General features: G+C 37.1%; 1 non-coding gene across 1 annotated transcript; it reads right to left on the bottom strand.

Annotated features, from left to right (window-relative positions):
* Positions 1 to 1,966: 1,966 nt before the first annotated feature.
* Positions 1,967 to 2,085, bottom strand: LOC130868683 (5S ribosomal RNA). Its single transcript, XR_009056519.1, has one exon. It is a non-coding gene; the product is annotated as a 5S ribosomal RNA (ribosomal RNA).
* Between the last annotated feature and the right edge of the window lie 8,971 nt (positions 2,086 to 11,056).

Below are 11,056 nucleotides of genomic sequence, written 5' to 3' on the forward strand. Positions count from 1 at the left end.
ATGCAAACTTGTGCAAACACTTTGGAAATCAGTGTGGCGATTTCTCAGGAAATTTGGGATCAACCTACCCCAAGATCCAGTAATACCACTATTGGGAATATACCCAAGAGATGCCACATCAAATGACAAAAGTATCTGTTCAACTATGTTCATAGCAGCATTGTTTGTAATAGCCAAAACCTGGAAACAACCTAGATGCCCTTCAATAGAGGAATGGATGAAGAAAGTGTGGAATATATACATATTAGAGTACTACTCAGCAGTAAAAAACAATGACTTCTCGAATTTTGCGTGCAAATGGATGGAAATAGAAAACACTATCCTGAGTGAGGTATCCCAGACTCAAAAAGAGGAACATGGGATGTACTCACTCATAATCGGTTTCTAGCCATAAAATAAAAGACATTAAGCATATAATGTGTGATCCTATAGAAGCTAAATAAGAAAGTGAACCCAAAGAAAATCATATAGTCATCCGCATGGAGAGGGGGAAGTAGACAAGATTCCAGGGCAAAAACTGGGAACTTGCGGGTGAGGTGGCATGGGGCAAAGGGGAAATGGGATGAGAAATATGAGAAGGGGAGGATGGGAGGAGCTCGGAGGATTGGGATGGTTGGGATATAGGAAGGATGGATACGGGAGCAGCGAAGTATATATCCTATCTAAGGGAGCCATCTTAGGGTTGGCAAGAGACTTGACTCTTGAGGGGTTCGCAGGTGTCCAGGAATATGTCCCCAGCTGGTACCTTGGGCAACTAAGGAGAGGGAACCTGAAATGACCCTATCCTATACTGATGAATATCTTGCATATCACCTTAGAACCTTCATCTGGCGATGGATCGAGGTAGAGACAGAGTCTCAATTTGGAGCAACGGTCTGAGCTCTTAAGGTCCAAATGAGGAGCAGAAGGAGGGAGAACATGAGCAAAAAATCAGGACCACGAGGGATGCACCCACCCACTGTGACAGTGGAACTGATTTATTGGGAGCCCACCAAGGCCAGCTGGTCTGGGACTGAATAAGCATGGGTTGATTCCGGACTCTCTGAGCATGGCGGTCAATGAAGACTGATGAGAAGCCAAGGACAATGGCACTAGGTTTCGATCCTAATACATGAACTGGCTTTGTGGGAGCTTAGCCTGTTTGGACGCTCACCTTTCTGGACGTAGATAGAAGGACCTTGGTCTTCCCGCAGGGCAGGGAATTTGGACTGCTCTTCAGTATCGAGAGGGAGGGGGAATGGAGTGGGGGGAGGAGAAGAGGAGTGGGGATAGGGGGAGGGAAGTGGGGGGAGGGCAATATTTGGGAGGAGGGGAGGGAAATGGGATATGGGGAGCAGGTGGAAATTTTAATTAAAAAAGAATAAAAATAAATAAATAAGTAAAAAAAAAAAAAAAAAAAAAAAAGTTTGGTATGCTTTGGATTCATTTTCATTTAACTCTAGTTTGTCTTTGATTTCTTTATTTCTTCAGTTGAGAATTGTTCAGTTTTCAAGAGTTTGTAGAATTTCTGGAGTTTGTGTCATTGTTGAACTCTAACTTTAACCCCTGATGGTGTGATAAGATACAAGAGGTTTTCCAACTTTTTTTTTTGTATCTGTTGAGATTTGTCTTATGACTGAGCATGTGGTCAGTTTTACAGGAGATTTCATGAGGTCCTGAGAAGGCGGCATTTTGTGTCTGTGTGTGTTTGGGTGGAATGTTCTACAGATGTCTATTACTTGCATTTGAGTCATAAAATCTGTTAGTTCCCTTGTTTCTCTGTTAAGTTTATATCTGGCAAACCTGTCCTTTGGTAAGAGTGGGGTGTTGAAGTCTCCCACTATTAGTGTGTGAGGATGATGTGTGATTTAGCCTTTAGTAATATTTTTTTTTAACAAATGTGGGCAATCTTGTATTTGGGGCATAGATGTTCAGGACTGAGACTCCATCTTCTTGGATTTTTCCTTTTTTTTTTCATTTTTTTTAAAGCCTACAGCACCCGGTATTCCCAGGCGGTCTCCCATCAAAGTACTAACCAGGCCCGACCCTACTTAGCTTCCGAGATCAGACGAGATCGGGCGCGTTCAGGGTGGTATGGCCGTAGACAAGAAATAACTTCTTTTTTAAAAAATTTTTATATTTATTTATTATGTATACAATATTCTGTCTGCAGGCCAGAAGAGGGCACCAGACCTCATTATAGATGGTTGTGAGCCACCATGTGGTTGCTGGGATTTGAACTAAGGACCTTTGGAAGAACAGGCAATGCTCTTAACCGCTGAGCCATCTCTCCAGCCCGGATTTTTCCTTTAATGAATATGAAATATCCTTCCTCATCTCTTTTGATTGATTTTAGTTTGAAGTCGATTTTGTCAGATATAAAGATAACTTCATTGGTTTACTTATTAGGAACATTTGATTAGAAAATATTTTCCAAACCCTTTACTCTGAGGTAATGTCTGTCTTTGAAACTGAGGTATGTTTCTTGTATGCATCAAAAGAATGGATCTTGTTTTTGTATACAGTTTGTTAATCTGTGTCTCTTTATTGGTAAGCTGAATCCATTGATATTAAGATATGTTATTGACCAGTGATTGCTAAATTTCTGTTATTTTGTTTTGTTTTGTTTTTGGTGGTGGTGATGATAGTGTGTTTGTTTCCCTTCTTTGTGTTTGGTATTGTGAGATTAACTTTTGCGTCCATTTTCATAGATTTAACTGAGTTCCTTGGGTTCTAGTTTTCCTTCTAGTTCTTTCTTCCGGGATGGATTTGTGGATAAGCATTGTTTAAATCTGATTTTGCCATGAAATATCTGTCTTCTCCATCTATGTTGATTGAAAGTTTTGTTGGGTATAATAGTCTGGGTGGGCACCCATGGTCCCTTTGTGTCTGTAAAACATCTGTCCAGGACCTTCTGGCAATCTAAATATAATCACCAAAACGTAGTGGAGACAGAGCCCCAACTAAACATCTCTTGTCACCAAATTAAGTTTACAGTGCCTGGAATGGTTTGCAATTAATTGAGCTGTTGGCCAAAGGTATTCCATGGAAATCCCCAAACAACCCAGGTTGTTGTCAAGACTATATAGATTGCTCCCCACAATCTGAAAGCAAGACCCCATTGCCAAAAAAATACCTACACAATTAGTTGTACATGGAGAGATGAAACAAGTACCCACTTTGAGGTGTCAGATCTATGGAGTAGCATTTTTGTTATCAAAAGGCACTTTGCAGGCTACTAAAAGAGAAACATAAACACTAGACTAGATACAGATCATTTGATCTATAGTGGTGTCCTTTCTGCAAAATATGCTTATGCATTGGTGGCTCAAATCTTGTGGGAGTAATCAACCAATACCTGATTTGACTTAAGACCCAATCCAAATGGTGCAACCCATAGCCAAATTTGTTTAGGTGACCAAGAACCTGACACTAGATAGCCCAAGAACCTAGGATAAAACCAAATAGTACTTTTCTAAAAATTGTAGCAATAAAATGAATATAATATATTTATTATTATACTTATTTAATATAATTATTATATATTTAATAGATATAATAATTATTATAACAAATAATATTCTGCTATAATCAGAGATCAGTGCCTTGATCAGCCATCATCAGAGAAGCTTCCTCCTGCATCAGATGGCAACAAATATAGAGACTTACAGCCAGACAATATACAGGGAGTGACAGACCTCAGACCTAGAATGCCAAATTGATATTTCCATCAAATTCCTTCCCTCAAGCTTCATGGAACACTAAGTAGGAAAATGCTGAAAAAAGTATAAAGCCTGAGGGGATGGAAGACTCCAAGGAAGTCTTTAAACCAACAAGACCAATACACATATGAACTTGCAGAGACTGAAACAGCATGCCCAGGGCCTACACAGATCTGTATCATATGTTCTAGAGCTGAAAGAAGAGGACACACACCAGCATACCTAATACAGACGGTATCTCAAATTGATTACCACTTACAAATTAATTATCAGTTTTCTTCAAGGTAGTCTCACTGGGGAAACCAACTAGTTTTAAGGGTAGGCATATGCCCAGCATTAGAAGGCCAACAGAAAATGAACTCATGCCAAATTTGGAGGTTCCTTGTCTCATAATGTCACATCAGGGTTTTTATCTTTTTAATTTTTAATTTTAATCTCTTTTTTTATGTCTATGTCTCTATCATACTTTTATCATATAAGTCATTTATATAAATATTACTACTTGCCATTTTGTGTTTTATGAGATTCCTGAGTGTATGAATGAGTGGGTCTTTGTATCTGTATCTTTTTGTTTTGCCTTTTCATGGACTCTTTTACTTCTATTTGCTTGCCTTTACTGTGGATTGGTCCTGTGGACCGAGGGTTGTAGGATCTCCACAACACAGGGCAGCAACAGGATGCTCAGGAAGAGATCCAAAAGGAGTCCAGCATCAATGGAATAATAGAGACCAGGGGCCTCGAACCAGAGGAATGATTATTTTGATCAACTGTTATATGTAAAAATGTATGGACAAAGGGGTTTCCTATGTGACTCACTGTGATGCACTGAAGTTCCTATGATGAGATTTTCACCTTCTTCCTTTCCCCCCTTTTTTTCTCTTTGTGTAAAAGACACAAAGAGAAAGTAAACAAAAGTTAAAAATAAAAAAAAAGTGAATGTAGCCCCTAGCAAGATGACCATGTTTCATTGGAACATCACATATCCAAGAATATATTGCTAGCCCAAACTGTACTTGATATGTAAATAAAAAAAGGATACAAAGTTGTGTGAAAAGCCAAGAAGATAAATCTAAGAGGAGTTGGGTGAGGAAGTGAATAATTAATTGAGATGTTTATTTATGACTTCTTGGGCAGTATTACTTTAAACACAAGTGTCCAGATTTTAGTGTATAAATTACAAAACCCCACTATTCTATTTGTATTTGAAGATGTAAGGAAGAGAATAATATGAGTTAAGAAATACAAATGACTTCTTGAAGTCAGAACAAGCAAAGAAGCTGAATCTTCTCTTAGCATCTCTAGAAGGTAAACCTTTAATTTGGCTGCTATATGATTCAAGTCACACATATTGTCACAGGAGCCAGCTGTTTGTTCATCCCAGCTACCCAGCTATCTTGCACCTGAAATAACCACATAGAAACTGTATTAATTTAAACACTACTTGGTCCATTAGCTCTAACTTCTTATTGGCTAACTTTTACATCTCAGTTTAACCCATTTCTCTTAATCTGTGTATTGCCACATGGCCATAGCTTACTGGGAAAGATTTGCCAAGTCTGTCTCTGGCAGATCCATGGCATCTGACTTTTACTCTGCTTTCTTCCTCCCAGAATTCAATTCTGTCTTCTCTGCCTACCTAAGTTCTGTCCTTATCAGGCCAAGGCAGTTTCTTTATTCATTAACCAATACAAGCAACACATAGAAAGAAGGACCTCCTACACCACACATATAGTTTATAAACTGAAAAACAACTTTTTTTGCTTTATTTTGTTTTAAGTCACTTTATCTGTGACAATTTGCTATATCAGCAATCAGAAATAATTGAAAAATCAGATCATCTAGTTCAGCTTGAGTGGGTGAAAGGCTTACTGAGGAAAGTTGAATATATAAAGACATACAACAAATTATTGGGAACTTTTATACTGTGATCCAGTTTTATTGTCTTTGGACTACAAAGATTCCCACATGCCCCCAACACACAATTTCTTATTCCGGTAGCTACATTATTGGAAGAAGATAGTACCCACAGAAAAGAGAATGATGACGTTGAAAAATCAAACATATTCCGTATCAGATACAAGCCAATGATTGTGTTCTTTGCAGTTTTCATGTTTTCTCACTTTACCACTGAACAACATTGCCTGCATTACACTTCTTTGAACACAAATGTCTTACATTCTTATGTGAAAGTATTTACCCTTTACCTTGATTTATCTATGCAGCATTCGATTAGGGAAAGGAACTAAAGAAAGGTGCAGAAAAATCACTCATGTGATTTCTGTGATACCATGACATTTCAATAATATCAAAGAATTTGATACTTAGAATTTTTTTGCTTTTCAGGTAACCTATGTAAACGTGTATTTTGAGTTGGTTTTGTTTAATAGGAAAATAAAATTTAATTTTAAACTCTAAAGTTGTCTCTATCATTTTTTGTTGTAAGGAGCAAATGTAAATAGTGCTATTATTTCTCATTTTCCTAGTTCCTGTCTTCTAAGAGTTTGGTGTGTGTGTGTGTATGGTGTGATGTGTGTGTGTGTGTGTGTGTGTTTGTCTAAGGACATGATAAATATATTTAAATAACTCAGAGATGGGGAAAAGGATAAAAATAAAAGGCTTTCTATTGAGGATTCTATCACACATTGTGGAGTGAGATCTAATATAAAATTCTAGCTTTGTGACTTTTTAATGTATTAATTGTAGTATGTCATTTCACTTATGGGTTTATTATCTCATTTTCAAAAATGAGAAATGCAGTGACATTTACATTTTAAAGTTGATAAAATTAAATTAAATATCACATGTAAAGGTTTAGCATAGAAATTTGCCATTGCAGATATGATATGCTAAATAAAAGAGAACTCATTATGACTTTGCTGAAAGTGCTACTTTTAAATTACAGGAGTGGAAAAAGTTAGACTCTCCAGATAAAACTCATGAAACTAAGGAAGACCTGTAATTCTCTTCCTAGGTGCTTTGCTAGGTGCTATGGGCATGGCAGTTGTCTTCTTTTACTTGATGTTTCTATGGCCATTCTAGGAACAGAAGGTAAAATAGTGCATAATTAAGACAACAGCCTGAGAATCAGGAAACCTAGGTTCTACTTTTATATTTGTCACTGCATTGCTCATCGTCCATGACCAAGTATTCCTTTTCTGTGTTCTTCAATGGTATCATATACGAAAATGGGGAAATAACAGATTTGGTCATTAGCACATTTGCTTATGTATTCATTCTAGTATATCTAATAACTGCTTAACTAGTTGATGATAGATATCTCATAAGTAGATATTAAATATAAAACAAAGGATAACCAGGCTAAAATCCACATCCCGAGAAAAGTTAAGTAACAAGGAGGATCCTAAAAGGGACACACATGGATTGCCTTAGGAAGAGAAAATAAATAATATCTCCTTGGTAAACTAGGAGTGGGAGTGGGAAAGAGAGGAGGGAATGGAGAATGAGAACATGTTGGGACATCTTTCTCAGCCTTGATGCAGGGGAGAGGGGCTTGGTCTTGCCTTAACTTGATATGTCAGGCTTTTTTGACACCCACGGGAGACCTTACCTTCTCTAAGTACAATGGGGGGGGTTGAAAAGGTGGGGGAAGCAGGAAGAGGGGAGGAAGGGGGAACGATAGTTGATATGTAAAATGAATGAAAAATTAAAATAAAAATTAAAAATAATTAAAAGAGGGATCCTTTCATAAGCTCAGTGAATGTTCTGCAGAGAACATTCTGGGGGAAAAGAATATATGAGACATGAGAAAATGGAGTATAGAGATATTTTGGAGATTTTTTTGAATATTGGAGCAATATTCAATGCAAACTATAATGAAGTCTTACCCTAGGAAAATATCAGAACTGCATAAAATTGATTCCTAACAACTGTTAAATTGTGTCAACTCTATAAAATGCTTCTGATTGCTCCTGGTTGTTTTTCAGATTAGATTGGCCTCATTATATGTATTACATATACTTTTAGGTCTTTGTTTTATATTTATAGAGTATGACATTGGTTTAACTCACAGTGGTAGGAAGGTCTGGTCTTGGGAGTATGTAATGCATGGAGTTATTAATTTTTCAGGTAGATGGCAACCTAAAATCTCTGCAGATGAAGCCAGAAATTACCTCACTTAAAGTTTTTGTTTTTGTGAAAGGCCAATATGTCTATGGTTGCATCCAGTTGCTGCATAGAACGGATGAGGGCAACTTGAAAGGCATCTGCAATTAATGTCTATGCAAATAAATACCTAGTCCCATTTGTCAGCATCATTTAGGGTTCACTGTGCTCAGGGCCATCATATAATGGACTATTTTAATGTATTGAAGATTTAGACACTTTTTGTCATTACTCAAGAAATGCATTTTCATTGAGGAAAATTTATAGAGTACAGAGTGCTAAACCTTTTAAACAAAATTTATTGAATGTAATCACAATGTGACAGATTATCTAATATAATGTCATAAAATACTGAGTATTTATCACAGATATTCTAATATTGGGGGAAAGTAAGAATGCTGAGATTTTTTTTTATTCAAACTCATAGTCCTAATACTTGGTGTGTCACAGCTAGGATTTGAGGTTAATTTTGAGTAGCTGTAAAGTCTGTAGTTTTAAATTTTTAATTTAAAAATTATAAACAAATACAAAAAATTTACTAATAGTTGCCACATATAGAGTGAAACACTACTAATTTTTGACATAAGTTTTTCTAGTATTTTAAAATGTTTTGCAGTCAGCTCTTGGCAACAGCTATGTGGCTCAGTGCTTCCCTGGCTGTATCTGTCTCTCTTTCATTTATTGAAACATGGTCTCTCATATCGCTATATCTGATGTTATCATCCAGGTGTTCAGTGTCATAAAGGTGTGCAAGAACTTAATGACACAAAAAGTAAAGAAAGCAAATAGGTAGTGCTTGTCTGCCAGAAGGAAGAAAAGAACAGCATCCCAGAGAAAGGCAAGGAGACCATGAAAGAAGTCATGGGGCAAACTGTGAACAACTCTACACGATCTTTGTCAAGATACAGACAGACAAGGACTGCCACTATGCTCTCCACTATATAACCTATGAGGCCAAGAAGAGCAAGAAGGAGTACATGGGGTTCATTTTCTGGGACCCTGAGAGTGAACCTTTTAAGAACAAAATTATTTTTGCTAGTTCTAAGGACTCTCTCAAGAAGAAACTGACAATGTTCAATTATGAATTATAAGCATAGTTCTATGAGAAGGTCAAGAAACACAACACACTGGCATATAAAAACTAAGTGGCAGTGCTGTCACCTCCTTGGAGGGCAAACCATTGTGATTCACCTCCAGTCTGTAGCCTCTACAAGTGCCAGATCAGCTCTTGGGTATCACAGGTTATCCACTTCATGCTAGAATGGAGAGACTGAGGAGAACCCAGTAGAGGTAGAGCTTTCAATTCATCCTAGCTGTAAAATGACTCCCCAACTCTCAGAACATCACCCTCCTTGCATTCCCTGCCAGTTCTGGACATTTGAAATTTACTTTTGTTCTTCTGAGTTTATTTTTTCAGTTGAAGGGGACCAAGTTTCTCTTCAAAGCATCCAGTTTGGGGAAGCCTGTGTTGTTTCTAATGATCCATCTACTCCATTCAATTCTCATCCTATGCTGCCAAACTCTAACCACAGTAGGGACTCCGAGATTGTCTGTTTATTTCTCTGTTTAACTGTAATACTGTAGAAATGTCCCTCCTTGCTCCAACTAATTTTACTTTGATCTTGACCACTCACAGAAGTAGAACTAATAAGAAACCTTCAACTAAACTAAAGAAAAGATATCCTTAGAAAGGCTAATTAACAACAAAAAAGTTTGGTAGATAGTAGATTCAAAGGAAGCATAGTCTTACCTGACTCTTTTTTAATGACATGATTTAAGGAGTGCCCCCCAATGATTGATTTTTTATATAATTAAATAAGAGATTTTACAAAATATATAACTAAATCAAAAAGACAGACATTTTACCATTCAACCATAACCACTGTTTAACATTTGTACAGGGTTTCTAACATTTCAATTGTTTGCTTTAATATGTTTGCAATCTGTATCCTACTGATCTCATGAGCATTTCTGTACATTTTATTTTAGTTACAATATAACATTAAATATACTACTTTTTTGTATAATTTTCAGTTTTTTTGGTATCATAAATGATGCTTCAATAGCTATCTTTTAACAGTCACACTTATTAATTCTCGAAAATTTCATTCGTTAAGGAGCAATTATACAATTCAGAATGACAAAACATACAAAAACACTTGAAGTAATTATATTGATACTTAACTTCTGAGATTGAACTGATTGTAGTAAGGGTTTTATCACTGCAAAGTGCCTTCAACATGTGTGTAATGGATTGTCCTGTCTCTTTAAGAGACAAGGCATGCCCACTCCTTCCCCTGTCAGCTGAGGCAGGCAGATCTTCCTTCCCGCTTGCAGGCTGAGTCTTTTCCTTTTATTTCTCCCTCTCAAAGAGGCAGCTTTTGTCTCTCCCTTCTCTCTCTCTCTTCCCTTCCCCTCTCTCTGCTCTCCTTCTCTCCCTTCTCTTGCATAACCCACTAAATAAATATCCAACCTGACTCTGCATGGTGATTCATCTGTCTATTGCCTGCTGCCCGGGACTAGCCACCTATGGAGACCTGCAGCATGGTCTTGTGTGCCATCCCTGCCTGGAACTGACTGCTCTGGGGTCTGCCGCCTGCCCCCGCTCAGGGACCTGTGGCTTGGTCTCATGGCCTGCTGCCCACTGCAACCACTCAGGATCCACAGCATTTTACTTTTACCATTACATTGGTGCTGTGAAAATTAGTGTTTTTATTGTTTCCAAAAATAACTTTCTTGTAAAACAGCAATTTGATGCAACTATTTCCAGGTAATCTGAAAAGATTTTTCAAACATTTTCAAATTAAATGTTTGAAACATCTGTGAGATCCAAAATAAATTACATTGTTCACAAAACTATGCAATTATTTTAACACCTTTTAGAAACACACAATTAAGCTGTATGGAAAAATGTAGACAGCTACCCACCAAAGTTCATTCCTTCTTCCTGAGTGCACATTCAAGTTCACTTCTCAGTTCATTGTGTTCAGAAGACTGCTCTCCCCCTAAAACAATGTATATGCAAGTGGTTTATACTGCATCCAACCCTCTTACTAATATATTCTTTCCACTGGGTTTGTTGAGATTATCACAATAACTTAGAAAATTATGAACTGAATCTGGAAGATCTAAATAAAAAGAATTTTAGGTATAAATGATCACTTTGGTGTTGGTAGTCCTTCTCTATATGTGTTGCTTTCATTGGTTAATGAATAAAGAAGTTGCTTTGGCCT

The sequence above is a fragment of the Chionomys nivalis genome, chromosome X (genome assembly GCF_950005125.1).
Source record: "Chionomys nivalis chromosome X, mChiNiv1.1, whole genome shotgun sequence".
NCBI lineage: Eukaryota > Metazoa > Chordata > Mammalia > Rodentia > Cricetidae > Chionomys > Chionomys nivalis.